This window comes from Aegilops tauschii, chromosome 1 (genome assembly GCF_002575655.3).
Source record: "Aegilops tauschii subsp. strangulata cultivar AL8/78 chromosome 1, Aet v6.0, whole genome shotgun sequence".
Classification (NCBI taxonomy): Eukaryota; Viridiplantae; Streptophyta; class Magnoliopsida; order Poales; family Poaceae; genus Aegilops; species Aegilops tauschii.
Window position 1 is genome coordinate 416,076,010 of NC_053035.3, and position 16,397 is coordinate 416,092,406.

General features: G+C 53.4%; 1 pseudogene; it reads right to left on the reverse strand.

Moving 5' to 3' along the window:
• Positions 1-13,867: 13,867 nt before the first annotated feature.
• On the reverse strand, positions 13,868-16,079 carry LOC109767101 (F-box/FBD/LRR-repeat protein At1g16930-like; annotated as a pseudogene).
• Between the last annotated feature and the right edge of the window lie 318 nt (positions 16,080-16,397).

Sequence of the window (16,397 nt, forward strand, 5' to 3'; positions counted from 1 at the left end):
CATGAGAAATTATCAAGGAAGATCCGAGCCGACTGCTGGCTCGACTGCTCAGCAGTCGGCCCGAATCTCGGGGACTACACCCAGTGGGTGCGCTGACGTGCCCCCACATGAGATAGAGATCAAGTCACATACCTCGGCTTTCAGTGAGACCGGCGGTCTTCTGCGTCAGCTCCCGAGCCTGGGAGTTGAAGGCGGCCGCTCGGAGGTTGTGGTAGTCCTGCAAGATGGACAGAAGACCGACGTGAGATCAAAAGCAGCAAAAACAAAATCATCAAGGAAGATCCGAGCCGACTGCTCAGCAGTCGGCCCGAATCTCGGGGACTACACCCAGTGGGTGCGCTGGCGCGCCCCCACGAGAGAAATCAAGAACAAGATGAGAATACTAACCCGGATGGCTGCCCGCGTGGCGAGGAATTCGTCGGTGAACTGCCTCAGCGCCGCGGCTTGGTTTTGCAGCTGGGTCCGGACGTCTTGTGCAGCGACGTTCACCACCGCTGTCCCTCGGCCCGGCGTCCACCTCGAGGTAGCGCTGGCCGCCTCCGCGTCTCGGGCCGACGAGCTGGAGCCCACGGCCGGCTGTGGCTCTGACGCAGCCTTCTGCGGTTCAGCCGCGGCCTTCCCCGCACGCCGGCTTGGCGGAACCCGGACCGCCACCTCAGCCCCCGCGGCCGGCTCGCCCCCCGCCGACTGTGCGGGCGCAGGCTCAGGCTGGCGGCCTTGGGTCGTCCTAGTCGGAGGAGTCGGCCCCGGCGCCTCCCCCAAGATGACGACGTCATCGCCGCTTCCTCCCAGCCCCGGCTGGGAACCGCTGGCTCCCCCCGGCGAGGGATCCATGTCCCCGGGCGCCATGGTGCGCATGGGGGTGACCATCAAGGCCTCCCCTGCCGCCGCTTCGGCCTCGGCCTCTGCCTGGGCCTTGGCTGCGGCCTCGGCGAGCGCCTTCGCCGCCTCCTCCTCCCGAGCTGCCTGGGCGGCGGCTGCCCTCCGTGCCTCCGCCTCTCGCGCCTCCTGCTCCTCCCGCACCTCCCGCGCGTTCCTCTCCGTCGCCTCCAGGAGGGCGGCGCGGGGATCTACGCGGCGGGTTGTGCTCCCAGAGCCCCCTGGCGACTCGATGACGGAGCCAGCGTCCGCCCGCTCAAGTGATAGCGGAGCACTGACCATTGAAAAAGAAGACGAAGACTCAAGAACCATCAAAGGAAAGAAAGAAGGACAGTACGAAGAAAGAGAGAACTTATGCCGACACAGTCTGCGGCTGCTTCACCACTTTGCGGAAACGAGCCGCCTTCGCGGCCGCTTCTTCCCGCCTAGTGGCTGCCGCCCCACCCCTGGGCTTCTTCGTCCGGCTCCCGAACATGCCCTGGGTGGCGCGACGTTTCTGGCCCCTACCCCGAGCAGGCTGTGCGCCGGAGGAGCCCGCGCCGCGTCCGGACGCCGGCTGGCGATGCGGGACGGCTTCGGCTTCGTCCTCGTCCGGCCAGTCCTCGAAGGTAGCGGAGAACCCGGCGCCGCCTGGTTCGCCGCCGGCTTGGCCGCCGGCCGGCTCGACGGCGTCCTCCATATGGACCGCCCCCAGATCGGGGTCCTCCTGGTCGTGTTCGGTCCGGTCGGGGACGAAGCGGCGTTCCACGTCCGCTCCGCCGGCCGGCCGAAGTAGAGGATTCTGTCAAAAGAGCGAGCCGACTGAGTTAGAGTCTGCCCAGAGGAACTCGGCGACAAAGCTGAGAGAGAAAAAGAGAAAAAGAGAAGGGGAGCGTACCATAGGCGGAGGATTGGCGCGGCTGTATGGCTCCTTGCCGAATTGCCAATTGTCGGGAAGCTGGCAGTTGGCGAGGTAGTTCACCATGTCGGCGGCGTCGGGCTGCGGCATCTCCTTGGTGCACATCCGGCTCGGATCGAGCTGGCCGCTCATCTGACAGATCAGATGAGGCCGGCTCTGGAGCGGGAGGACCCGGCGCGTGACGAACGCGGCCAGGAGGTCGGGCCCCGTCAGGCCCTCCGACTGGACCATCACCCGCAGACGGGCGATGGCGGCGTTTTCTCCCTGCGACAGCGTCACCGCCCGGAAGGACCACTGGGGCAGTCTCCCCGTTGGTGGGCCGGCTACGTAAGCCGGCAGGTTGATGTAGTTGCCCCGTGGAGCGATGTTCCGCACGTAGAAGTATGACTTCTGCCATTTCTTCACCGATTGGATCAGCGTGATGACGGGGAAGGGGTTGTCGGCGCCCGATCTCCGCGACGCGATGAAGGCGCCAGTGTGGGCCGGCACGCCCTTGCTGCGCGTACCCAGCTTCGAGTGGAAGAACTCCCCCCAGAGCTCGAGGGTGGGAAGGACACCAAGATAGCCCTCGCACAGGATGACGAAGGCCGACAGCAGCACCACCGCGTTGGGGGTGAGGTGGTGCGGCTGGAGCTGATAGAAGTCCAGCCAGGAGCGGAAGAAGGCGCTCACTGGCAGGCCGAAGCCGCGCAGGAAGTGCGAGCGGAAGACCACCCGCTCGCCGTCCCGCGGCGCCGGCCTGATCTCCTTCTCCGGCGCGAGGCGGACCTCCACTTTGTCCGCGCTGGGCAGACGCCGGGTGTCGCGGAGGAAGTCGATGTGGTCGTTGTGGACGATGGAGCCATCCCAATCCCCGCCAAGCTGCTCTACGTGGGGAGGCATAGCGGAAGCTAGCACGGCGGCGGAGGAGCGTGCGGAGGAAGAGCGCGGCGGCGAAGCGCTGTCGCAAGAACGAGCAAGGCGAGAAGACAAAGGGAGTAGGAGGAGCGTGCGAGGGTCTGCCGCCCTCCACCTCCCCCTACTTATAGCCTCACGCGGCCGAAGAGGTCAGACGTGGGGGGGAGACGTGGGATTAACTGCGCCCACTCCCCCCACGTCTCGCGTTTATTACGCATAAGTGCAAGCCGAAACTGCCGCACGGAACATGCGGGCGGTTTCGGGATACAAAGGATCCGCGCCTGGGCCGGGGCGCGGACGTGGCGGGCCCCCTCCCTGCGGCGACGTCCCATCACGCGCGTGGGCTGGCAAGCTTTCCGGCCATGTGGCGCACCAACGGGCCGAGGCCGGCCCGCAGCCCGGCGCATGAGCCTGCGGGTTCCCGCCCCCGGGTCCAGAAGAATTCGACCGAGGCGGCGCGCCTGCACCCAGGCCGGCTCCTAGCTGCCGGCTTGTCACGATAGGAAGCTGATCGAGCTTCTCGAACCCCACTCCACCTCGAAGCCCAATCAGCTTCGGGGACTACTGTCGGAGTAAATGGCCACGGGTAGCCTAACCGACTACCCGTGGCTCTTCAGAAAATTTATCAGGCCTTTTGGCCTTCAAGCACTCCAAGCATTTGGGCCGCCTTCCCCGGCCGGCTACCACTAAAGCCGACTCCCGGAAGGCGACCCAGCCTCACCGACTCCAAGAAGCCGGCCAAGAAGGACGCCGACTCCTAGGAGCCGGCCAAGACCACAACCACTCCTACATAACGACGACCTGACGGGGCATGGCCACAGCGCGGCCCACGACCCCCGAAGCCCGATGCGGGCATGGCTACAGGAGGCCGTACGGGAGGGATGTCTCCCGTGCGGCCCGGTACTGTAGCCACGCCAGCTACGACGTCATCCACGCCCCCCTCCTGTACGGCCCAAGGACCGCGGGCCCCTTCAGCCAGAGAGAGGCGTAAAGGCGGCCCGGCTTCTCCTAGTCGGACGGGAGCATAGCCGGCCTCCAGAAGCCGGCTACTTCCTTCCTCGAGGCAGGAGCCCCATTAAGGAGACAAGACGAGGTGAGGCTACAGTGATAGCCCCCGAGGCGGCCCACTGTAGCCACGCTCACCTCGACAAAGCCCTCATCATCAGAGGCGCGGCTACAGTAAACAGCCGCCGACAAAGCCCTAGGCGGTGGGGCCGGCCTGTCGACCAAGTAGCCGGCAGCCGGCGGGACCCACCAGCCGACGGGACCCAGCGGCCGGCGGAGAAGCCGGCGAGCATAGACACTGACGGCTGGGACCAGATCCCAGTCGGATTACCATTGTACCCCCGGGGGGTAGGCCTATATAAACCCCCCGGAGCACCCATGCAAAGGGTTGGCCACTGAGCATAGTTCGCTTCTGGTTCGCACCTCTGCATGTTTGGTTTCCAAGCATAGCACACGCACACACACCATAGATAGAGAGAAGCAAGAGCTAGCCTTGTTCTTCTTCTCCCTTGATCCCAACAGCTCTAGGAGCGATTGTAGCTACTCTTTATCGATCTAGTGATCATGCGGAGACCCCGCAGAGCAGGACTAGGGGTGTTATCTCCTCGGAGAGCCTCGAACCTGGGTAAGATTCGCCGGCGTGCATGTCTTCGCCTCATCCCGTTTCCAGGCACCGGCGACGTTTTATTGGCTCCCACAATGATAAGCCATCCCTTGGCATATGTCGCACCAACCACCCGACACGTAGGGTCCGCACGCTTAACGTTCGATGATGATACTATTATGAGTTTATGTGTTTTGATGTACCGAAGGTAGTTCGGAGTACCGGATGTGATCACGGACATGACGAGGAGTCTCGAATTGGTCGAGACATAAAGATTGATATATTGGAAGGTTATATTCGGACACCGGAAGGGTTCCGAAGTGTATCGGGTATTTTTCGGAGTACGGGGAGGTTACCGGAACCCCCCGGGGAGTCTATGGGCCTTATTGGGCTGTAGTGGAGAAAGAGGGCAGCAAGGAATTTGTGGGGCGCGTCCCCCCTAGGACCAAACCGAATTGGTTTAAGGTTTGGGGGGCCGGCCCCCCCTTTCCTTCTCCCCTCCTCCTCTTTCCTCCTTCTCCTAATAGGAATAGGAAAGGGGGGGGGCAAACCTACTTGGAGTAGGATTGCCCCCCCTTGGCGCGCGCCTCCTCCTAGGCCGGCCTCCTCCTCCCTCCCTCCTTTATATACGGGGGAGGGGGGCACCCCATAGACATACAAGTTGACAGTTGTCTTAGCCGTGTGCTGTGCCCCCCTCCACAGATTTCCACCTCGGTCTTATCGTTGTAGTGCTTAGGTGAAGCCCCACGTCGGTAACTTCATCATCACCGTCATCACGCCGTCGTGCTGACGAAACTCTCCCTCGGCCTCAACTGGATCAAGAGTACAAGGGACGTCACCGAGCTGAACGTGTGCAGATCGCGGAGGTGCTGTGCGTTCGGTACTTGGATCGGTTGGATCGCGAAGACGTTCGACTACATCAACCGCTTTACTAAACGCTTCCGCTTTCGGTATACGAGGGTACATGGACACACTCTCCCACTCGTTGCTATGCATCACCTAGATGGATCTTGCGTGTGCATAGGATTTTTTTTGAAATTACTGCGTTCCCCAACACCGGCGCAGTCCCCTCGCGCCACTGTTGCGCTCCCGCGCCTCCCCTAGCTGCTACCTCAAGCCGCTGCAAGCCCAACACAGCCTTGCGGAGCCCCGTGCCTCCACGTGACCGAGCCACCCAAGTGTCCCGTGAGGTAGGGGGGAAAGAGCCCCGCTGCCGGCGCCGCACACGTGCGGTCTTTGCTCGGCGTCGCCCTCCAACGGTGGCCGGGGAGGGGAAAGGTGAGGTAGGGGCGGTGGAGGCGCTGCCTATGGTTGGGCCCGGGCCGCTCGCGGGAGCGGCATTGGCCCTCTCCCAACAGTACAACATTTTGTTGTGTTTCAGAACTTGTTTGTACAGTAGATGGATTTTTTAGACAAATGCTAGAAAAAGGGACTCCGCAAGCCATATCTCCAATGAAAGACATAGGCCCACGCTTGAAAAGATCGACCACGTGTTTGCTTCTAGTTGCTGGGAGGATCTGCACCCGACGTGTCTACTTACGGCCATGGGGTCGGCAGTGTCGGATCACTGCCCCCTGCTAGTGGATTTGCACGCGGATTTCGTGATGGGCAAGAGGTTCTGTTTTGAGGCATTCTGGCCAAAGGCAGGGGGATTCTTAGAGACGGTCGACATGGCTTGGCACTCCGTGCCCGGGACGGGGAACCCCTTTGTAGCACTGGACAATAAGCTGCGGGCCACCTCCGAGGCCCTTCAGCGATGGAGCGATAGATGGATCGGCAAAGCTAAGTTGCAAACCTTGGTCGCCCTCGAGGTCATTGCGAGGCTAGATCAAGCTATGGATGGCAGATAGCTATCGACGGAGGAGCATGGCTTGCGTAGAGTACTGAAGAAGAAGCTGCTTGGTCTTGCATCGTTGCAACGCATGATTGCGAGACAGCGATCGCGGATGCTCCAACTGAAGGATGGAGAGGTGAACACGGCCTACTTTCACAGGAAGGCGTGCCATAGACAGAGGAAGAACGCCATACTGTCGTTGCAGGCTGACGGCCGCCTGCTGACTAGTCAGGATGAGATCGCGGTGGAAGTGGATGCATACTATGCCAGGCTATTTGGGTCGGCCCCGGGAAGGGATTTTGCGCTGAACATGGACTCGTTGGGATTGCCTGCTCGTGAACTTTCACACTTGGAAGCCCCCTTCACTCTCGAGGAAGTGGAAAAGGTTGTGAAGCGGATGCCACTCGACAAGGCGCCGGGACCGGACGGATTTACAGGACGCTTCTATGCCTCGTGCTGGCATATCATTAAGGACGACGTCATGCAGGCGCTTGATCACTTTTTTCGCGGGGACATGCGTGGGCTGCCCTCAATCAATAAGGCGATCGTCTCCCTACTGCCCAAGAAAATGGGGGCGGTGGAGCTGAAGGACTTCAGGCCGGTGAGCCTCATACATGGGGCCATCAAGATTTTCGAGAAGATCCTGGCAACACGGTTGGCGGCAGAGCTTCTGCATCTTGTGGGCAACCACCAGAGTGCATTCGTCAGTGGGCGATCCCTCCACGACAATTTCATGTTTGTGCAGTGCATGGCTAGGCGACTGCACGCCCTACGGGAACCCACGGTGCTTATGAAGCTGGACATTTCTATGGCCTTCGACACCATCCAATGGCCGTTTCTCCTTGAGGTTCTGGAGCACATGGGCTTTGGAGCGAGATGGAGGGCTTGGATATGCGGCATCCTATCCACGTCGACCACGCGAATCGCAGTGAATGGAGTGCCCCGCGAGACGATCTTCAGTTGTTGTGGCCTACGCCAGGGAGACCCGGTCTCCCCAATGCTATTCATCTTATGCATGGAACCGCTGCACAGGCTATTCCTCAAGGCCACGACATCGGGCATCCTCACACCCCTGGCGCGACAAGGAGTACGGCAGCGGCTTTCAATGTTTGCGGATGATGTCACTATCTTCATCAAGCCACAGCGGATGGATTTGGCAACGTGTGAATCCATCCTGCGCATCTTTGGGCAGGCCTCCGGGTTACGAGTTAACATGGCGAAGAGCCCGGCACTACCGATCCGGTGCTCTCAGGAGGAGGTGGCCCTAGTGTGCGACACTCTAGGATGCTCGAGCACTACCTTCCCGTGCAAATACTTGGGCCTCCCGCTATCCCTCAGGAAGCTCACGGCGGCTCAGCTCCAGGGCCTCGTGGATCAGTTAGCCGCGCGCCTACCCCATTGGAAGGCTGCGACCCTTCCTAAGAGCAGTCGTGCAATGCTCGTACAGACGGTACTTTGCGCAATTCCTATCCATTCTATGTTGGCTCTAGGCTTACCACCGAAGACAATCGCTGCGATGAATAAGGTCTGCTGTGGATTCATGTGGGTTGGCAAGGCAGAAGTGGGCGGAGGCGCGTGCGCCATAGCTTGGAGTCGGGTGTGCACGCCCAAGTGGACCGGCGGTCTTGGCATTCCGGACTTGGCCTGGACGAACGTAGCACTGCAGGCCAGGTGGCTATGGCTGCAGAGGGTGGATCGGGATAGGCCCTGGACGGAGTTCTCGTTCTCAGTGCCGAAGGAAGCAAGACAACTTTTTCAGGCAGCGACAAGAGCTGTCATTGGGGACGGACGGGACATATTATTCTGGGAAGATAGGTGGCTTGACGGTTATCGGATACAGGAGCTGGCACCGCGGGTGTACAGCACGGTCCCAGCGCGGACGAGAAGAGCAAGGATAGTATTTGAGGCCATTGCGCAAGGTGGATGGGACACGGACATCGGGCCCGTCGTCGACATAGCCGGAATTGCAGAATATATGAGCATCTGGCCCCGGGTAACGGTGGTACAGCTACAGGAGGGAACCGCGGATTCCATCTCGTGCTCATGGGAGAGCAGTGGTGAGTTCTCGGCCAGGTCGGCTTATGCGGCCAAGTTTGCCGGACGGCAGATATCGCCCACAGCGGCATTCACATGGCGTTCAAGGACTCCGCTCCGGTGCCGGTTCTTCGCATGGCTAGCAATCATGAACCGATGTTGGACATCCGACAGACTGGCGCGCCGTGGCCTACCACACCAGGACGCATGTCCTTTTTGCGACCAGCATGATGAGACGATCAGCCATCTACTCGTGGAATGCGCGCTAGCACGGGAAGTTTGGACCCGTGTCTTCTCAGCCTTAGGCATTCCGAGCGGTGCGCCGCAGGCAGGCGAGGCATTGCAGGCTTGGTGCACAAGGTAGAGCGCGCACGGGCATCATGCAAAGACTGTCCGCACCATCTGTCTGCTAACTCTGTGGAATCGTGGAAGCACAGAAACGCTATAGTATTTGATGGGACACAGTATGCCTTACGCGGCTTATGGAGAGAATTACAAATGAGAGTAGGGTTTGGAAGCAGGCGGGCATCTTGCGAGGAGATTTAGCGGCGGCATTCATAGCGGCACCGGAGTGGACGCAGGGCAAGTTGACAAATGAGAGTAGGGTTTGGAAGCAGGCGGGCATCTTGCGAGGAGATTTAGCGGCGGCATTCATTTTTTTTTGAAATGGAGGTATACCCCCGGCCTCTGCATCATGATGAGGCATGCGGCCCTTTTATTAAAAATCCAGGAAGTATCATCAAAAATGTCTTACAGCTCGCAAACGGAGCAAACATAGCACAAAACTGAAAAACACGTGGATAGAGACAACCGATACGGTAATAATAAGGACAAGCTCCCTAGACTCCTATCCTGTTATGTGAACGCCATCCAAACCGGTTGAATATAATCCGAGCCACCATCTCCCATTGGTTGCACCCAGTAACCAAAGGCTCCCTGGAGTCCATAGGAGTGAGTAAGGACCACGTACGGATCCAAGCTGTAGCTCTGAAGATAACCTGCAAAAAAGTTAAGTTGTGTTGTCTGTTAAAAATCATGTCGTTTCTGCAGTTCCATATAGCCCATAGTAGCCCACATATTCCAATCCGAATACGAGCTGCCGTGATCTGTTCAACCCCAGCTAACCACGTCCCAAACAAAGACGCAATATCTACTGGATGGTTAATATTAAAAGCTATATGAATCGTTCTCCAAAGTAACTTGGCAAGTGGGCTTTCAATGAATAAATGTTGTATTGTCTCATCCTGAGCACAAAAACAACACCTCGAGTTACCTACCCATCGCCTCTTGAGTAAATTGTCCTTTGTGAGTATGACTTGCTTGTGGACAAACCACATAAAAAATTTTATCCGCAAAGGAACCTTAACCTTCCATATATGAAGTGACCGTGAGATGGGGCCAGAATTAATCAGATCCGTATAAAAGGATTTCACCGTAAATATCCCATTTTTAGTTAACTTCCATTGTGTTGAGTCCGGCATGTCGGAGAGTCGAACTTCAATTAATCTCCGAACCAAGTGCAGCCAGGCTGTCCATCTCTCGCCTACTAACGTTCGTCTGAACTGGATGTTCAAAGGAATAGTTTGAAGGACGATACCTACGTAATCTTCCTTACGTTGTACAATATTGTAAAGGGTAGGATATTGTAAGGCCAGAGGTCTCTCCTAACCACGTATCCTCCCAAAATCTTGTTGACATCCCGTTGCCAACCAAGAATTTGACCCTTCGAAAGAACATATCCTTCGTTCTCATAAGTCCCTTCCAGAACGGCGAATCAGTCGGTCTGATGGTAGCCTGGGCTAGCGTTTTCAAGTGCAAATACTTATTGCGCAGTATTTGAGACCACATGCCCTCCGGCTCTGTCTCTAACCTGTACAACCATTTGCTCATAAGGCATTTATTCTTGATCTCCAAGTTCTCAATACCGAGACCGCCTTGGTCTTTAGGTCGACAAAGGATATCCCATCGCGCGAGACGGTATTTCTTCTTGGCCTCATCAGACTGCCAAAAGAAACGAGATCTAAAGAAATCAAGTCGCTTTCGGACCCCTTTCGGAATTTCGAAGAACGAAAGTAAAAACATTGGCATGCTTGTCAGTACTGAGTTAATCAAAACTAGTCGACCTCCATATGACATCAGCTTGCCCTTCCAGCAACTGAGTTTTTTTTTTCAATTCGTTTTTCGATACATTTCCATTCTTTATTGGATAATTTACGGTAATGAATCGGAATACCCAAGTAACTGAATGGTAAAGCACCTAGTTGACATCCAAACAATTGTCTATAAGTATGTTCCTCGTCTTTGGCCTCCCCAAAACAGAACACCTCGCTCTTATGAAAATTGATTTTTAAGCCAGACAATTGTTCGAAGAGACATAAGATAAGTTTCATGTTACGTGCCTTAGCCATGTCATGTTCCATGAAAAGAATAGTGTCATCAGCATATTGTAGAATGGACACCCTTCCATCAACCAGATGAGGAACTATGCCCTCTACATGGCCATGTTGCTTGGCCCTGCCAATAATGACGGCCAACATATCTGCCACAATATTGAACAGAAGAGGTGACATGGAATCCCCTCGTCTCAACCCCTTATGCGTCTGGAAGTAGTGACCGATGTCATCGTTCACCTTAATTCTGACACTACCTTTCTGGACTTGAGTATCCACCTGGTGCCTCCAGGTTTCACTAAAACCCTTCATGCGCATTGCCTGCTGAAGAAAAGGCCATTTTACTTTATCATAAGCCTTCTCGAAATCCACTTTTAAGATAACCCCATCTAGTTTCTTCGAGTGAATCTCATGGAGTGTTTCGTGTAAGACAACCACTCCTTCGAGTATGTGTCGTCCAGGCATGAACGCTGTCTGACTAGGTTGAACCACTGAGTGAGCAATTTGTGTCAATCTGTTGGTTCCTACCTTTGTGAAAATTTTAAAACTTACATTCAGCAGGCAAATGGGTCTGAATTGTTCTATCCGGACCGCCTCATTCTTCTTGGGTAATAACGTTATCGTACCAAAGTTAAGATGAAACAACTCTAAATGGCCATAAAAAAATCGTGAAACATAGGCATAAGATCATCTTTAATGATATGCCAACATTTCTTATAGAATTCAGCTGGAAACCCATCCGGTCCCGGTGCTTTATTCGGCTTCATTTGAGTTATGGCCAGGTGAACTTCTTTTTCAGTAAACGGTGCAGAGAGAATATCGTTCTCCGCTACCTGTAACTGAGGTATATCATTAATCACAAACTCATCAAGAGCCACCGTGGAAGTATTCGGAGGTCCAAAAAGGCTTTTATAATAGTTGGAAATATACGTTTTCAGATTTTCATGCCCCACTATTGTCCCCTCGTCCTGTTCAAGCTGAATGATCTTCTTCTTCCTATGTTTACCATTTGCAACCATATGGAAGAACTGTGTGTTGTCATCCCCTTGGACAACCTTAAGCGTTTTCGCACGCAACGCCCACTTGAGTTCCTCCTCTCTCAGGAGAGCATGTAGGCCTTGCTCCGCCTCTGACTTAGTGCGGTGCTCATTAACAGAAAGAAGAGTGGTTTCAGCCTTTACATCTAGTGCCCCAATAAGTTGAGTTAGGCGTTCTTTTTTCTGCTTATAGATCCCACTCTCATTCCTGGCCCATCCTCTCAGAAATTGTCAGAGATGTCTGATCTTATTCTGCCATCTGTCGACATGTGTCCTTCCCGTAACCGGCTTAACCCATTCGCATGCAATCATCTCCATAAATCCTTCTCGCTCAAACCAACTTAGCGGCACCGGAGTGGACGCAGGGCGAGTAGTCAACTTAGTGCAACGGCGGATGGCGTTGTAACGCCTGTACATGCATGATGTAATGTAACCGTGGAGGGCTCTCCCCCTTTTTTCTTTAATATATGATATGCATACTCGTGCGTATTTCAGAAAAAATCTATCTCATACTATCTCATACAGAGTGGATTTCACCAAGGCCGTGACATCAATCCACATGAGAAACGATATATAGTTTTCGAACTGCAGAGAGCAACAGCAGAAGAAAAGGCCACTGGGGCTACCTAGAGAGACAAATTAAGCAAGCCGGGAACTAGAGAGTTCGATTCAATTCTTGATGCTTGCTAGGATCAGCTGAGCTGAAAGAGCATTTGGCAAATACTCACAAGTAGTTGAGAACTTGGGAGTGCAAACTTTACAAGTCCTGTTTATCAGTGCATATATATAGCTGAGTTCTATAACAAACAGAGCTTCAAGGTCTAACTTCATAGTATGCGTGTGTCGCTTGTCCTCTGCACACAATAATTGTACAGTACAGGTTTGGCAAAGCTCATATTGCACTTGTACTGTTGTACAGACTACTGTACATGTGTTAAATCAGACAAGAGTTTGGGTAAACAAGCTGGTGGAAATTCTGAGTTGTATCGGCAGAATAACTACTGTAATTGACAGCAGGGCCAACTTTTGTGCAACAAAATTATTTACTACCATGAATAAAGTTGCTGACTGACACTAGCTGCTGATAATAGCATCTCATGGCTACTCTTACCTATCACAGTTCTCAAGATGAATTCTCTTCCTTAGTTCCTTGCTGATGCTAATACAAGGAAACATGAAGCAGTGTTAGAAATAAAAATGCCATCTAGATGATAACTCACTATTTTATTCGAGTTTTAGAAATAGACATATATGGCAGCTTTTCTTCCTGTTTACTCAAGAATTTCCTTTGTGTTTTTCCAGGATTCTTAAAACTAACAGGAGCTACATTGGGGGTCTGCTTGAATGGATCAGTATTTACTGCCATCTAATGTATGTTTTCATGCCAATTTAAGGATCTCTGTTTATGGTAAGGGGGCAGTGCTCTGCTTTGGGACTTCCAGCCCATGCATGGACGACTTTGGATAAGAAACTTTGCAAGTATGCAAAAAATGCATGTATGCTTTTTTTTGTTGAGGATAAAAATGCATGTATGCTACTCCCTCCGTTCCCAAATAATTGTCTTTCTAGCCATTTCAAATGGACTACAACATACGGATGTATGTAGACATGTTTTAGAGTGTAGATTCATTCATTTTGCTCCGTATGTAGTCACTTGTTGAAATCTCTAGAAAGACAATTATTTAGGAACGGAGGGAGTACATCCAAAAGTCATGCTTGAATTTTTCAGAATTCAAATCCCTTGAAAAGACAAAAAACATTAAGCTTGTATACTTCTACTTATATCAACTCCAATTCTTTATAGTTGATTAAAACACGATACATCCATCACATCACCTTAACATGCCGTTGATACATACACAACATCAAAGCCTCAAAGGATAGTAGAGAAGTAAAAATTGATAACTTGAGTAGCGCTTCTTCCCAACTTTTACAGCTTATTCACACGCTATTATTGCTCAGAAGTCAAAAAAGTTATTATTGTTGATACATACACAGCTTTATTCACATGCTAGTAGTGGGAACAAGGTCAGAAAAAATATTGCTCAAAAGTGCCAGTAACTGTTTTTACGCCACCTTACAGATGTAAGTATACCAAGGAATCAGCATTCGAACTTCACATGCTATTATTCGTAAAATGAAATAAGTTACGATAAATGTAAGGCAAAAATTCTAATTGTGCGTACAGAAATACTTCTATGAACCAAAGATGCATTATTCGCTGAAACTAGAAGAAAGGGTGCAAACATTCTGTTCGTATGTAGCATGAAAAGGAAGACACTTGAGACAAAAGGCATGAAGGTTCTTTATTCCCTAAAGCAGTTAATATACATAGATATTGTAATTGCTGGTGCTACTAGCTTACAATACAAGACCAAACAACAAAGAGGCAAGGGCAACCAACTAAATAAAAGATTAAAAGTTTAAAACTACTCCCTCTGTCCCATAATGTAAGACGTTTTTTTGACACTACATGGGATGGAGGGAGTAGCATTCAAGCGCAACAGGCATCCCGAGTTCTAATTAAACCTTGTATGTGGTATCTCCTAGACCCAACTCTTTACACCTCCAGCATCCGATGGACGGCATGTCAAAGGGGTCGTCCATTGACAAATCATGGGTATGCTTGTTGCGTGTGAAACAATCCCTAGTACCACATCTCAGTTCTATTTGAGCATCCGGAGAAGCTCTAAGTTGATACCGTAGCACGCTCTGTAGATCAGCAAACCAATTGTGCTGGCGGTGGTAAGGCAGTGTGATTTTCATTTCCTTTCGCCCTTTCGCATTCCGAAGAAAGAACTCGGCAAAGTTAATAGATGAGCGCTTTTCTCCATCATAATTCTTCAACACCACTTTTTTGAGATGCAGCTGAAAGCATTCGATTGGGCCCAGTTGGTCATACTTCTGCGCATTATTAATAACATCCATTGGGCGTGACAGTGACTGAAACTGGAGATCCAGAGAACAAACAATACAAAAGAAGTTACCAGCATGTTAGCAATCCAAATAGTTTGGCTAGATTACACGTCAATAAAATGCTTATTTTCACATTTAAAGCAAGCATTAATGTTTTATACTCACAATGACATACAACTTCTCCAAGCAGGGGAAGCACTTGAGGAAGTTGACCACTGCATCCAGATTAGGGCCAGCAGAGCTGAGAAACAAAACCCTCATGCTGTGCATTTTGGTTTTCAAACTAGCAGCAATCATTTTCTACAGAACAAAGCGCAAATAAGAATAACAGTCTACAGATAAGAACCTTAAATGGATGCAATTGACCAAGGTTGCTGGTACCTGAAAAATTGTTCTTCCAAGGTGGAGCTCGGATATGTCCTCGGACAGCATACCCAATATCTCCAGTTTAGGTGCACATATTATCCGTATGGTCGCTGGGCCACCCTTTGGATCAAGTGCCAGCAACCTCTCAAGGCACGGGGCGTCCTCGATGACTAGCTCTCGCAGAAACACACCTCCATACCTCGAGTCAACGCAGAAGCCCAGACTCTTCAGAGTTCGGGAGCTGATGCAGAGGCGACCAATGCCCAAATTTTCCTTGAGCTCGAGGCTTTCCAAGGCAGCGCAGCCCGAGAGCATGCTCTGGAGAGCGTGATCCGAGATGGTGACCCTCTCCAGGGTCAGATGCTCCAGGCACGGGGAACTTCAGCGACGGCTGCCCAGTCAAGTCCGGGAGGTGAAAGCCGTGGAATTTGGCCACGCGGAGCGTCGGCGAGAAGCGGTACGCCGACGGCGGCAGCGGGTACAGCTTCTTCCTGTCTGCGAACCAGTGCTTGGGGTTGAGCTGGAGCTCCTGTAGGCTGTCCAGGGCCTGGGAGCTAAGCCAGCCCCCGATCCTGTCGTAACAGTCGTCGATGCAGAAGCAGAGCAGGAAGCGGCGCGTGGGGCCACGATGCTGGGAGAGGATCTTTGGGATCAGGTCGACGAGCTTGTGGGTCTTGTTGATGAGCTCACGGCCCACCACGAGGTTCAGAGGAGCGGAGCGCCAGAGCGGACGCCACCGGCGGGAGATGGCCTGCGTGCGGGCGCCTTCCTTGGTGGCGAGAAGAGAGACGATGCTACCGAGGACGGCGTCCGGGAGGCGGCTGATGTGATCCACGCTCCTCTCATCAGCATCGTCGCGGTTGTCACTGGCTGGTGTATCTTGGTCGTCGTGGAGATGGAACTTACGCTTCTTGGAAGCTTGCATCGCAGCCGACGCGGCGGCGGCGGCCCCTGTAGTCGCCGCCACAGATGCTGCCTCCTTCGCATTTGACGCCGCGGCCGAAGCCGTCACCGCCGCCTCCGTCGCAGTCACAGCCGCCGCCGCAGCCGGCTCCTTCGCAGCAGCAGATGCCGCCAACGCCGCCTCCTTGGCAGTCTCCGCAGCAGCTGAGGCCGCCACCGATGCCGCTGCAGACGCGGCCAACGCCTCCTCCATGGGTGGAAATATTCTGGCTTCTTCGGTGTGGTAGGGGAATTTGGGAACCGCCGAGGGTTTACTCTTCGGGAAACTATATTCGTTTCAAGTTTCAACGGAGTGATCCGAAGCAAAGACAGGCGTCCATCTGACACGTGCTCCGCCACGTAGCAACGAGTCGCACACGTTCTCCCTTATCCTGAAATGTACAGTAGCTCAGGCAACACCTGTCTATCATTCCACCATGCGCCCGCTGACACTGCTAGTGCGAGCGAGGGAGGGCATACATATATCTTCTTCTTCGGCCGTGTTCGTGGAGAAGGCCGGTGCGGTCACCGCTTGTATTTTTGCGGACGCGGTCGGTGCAACAACATACGTCAAATTTCATACGTTAAATCCATA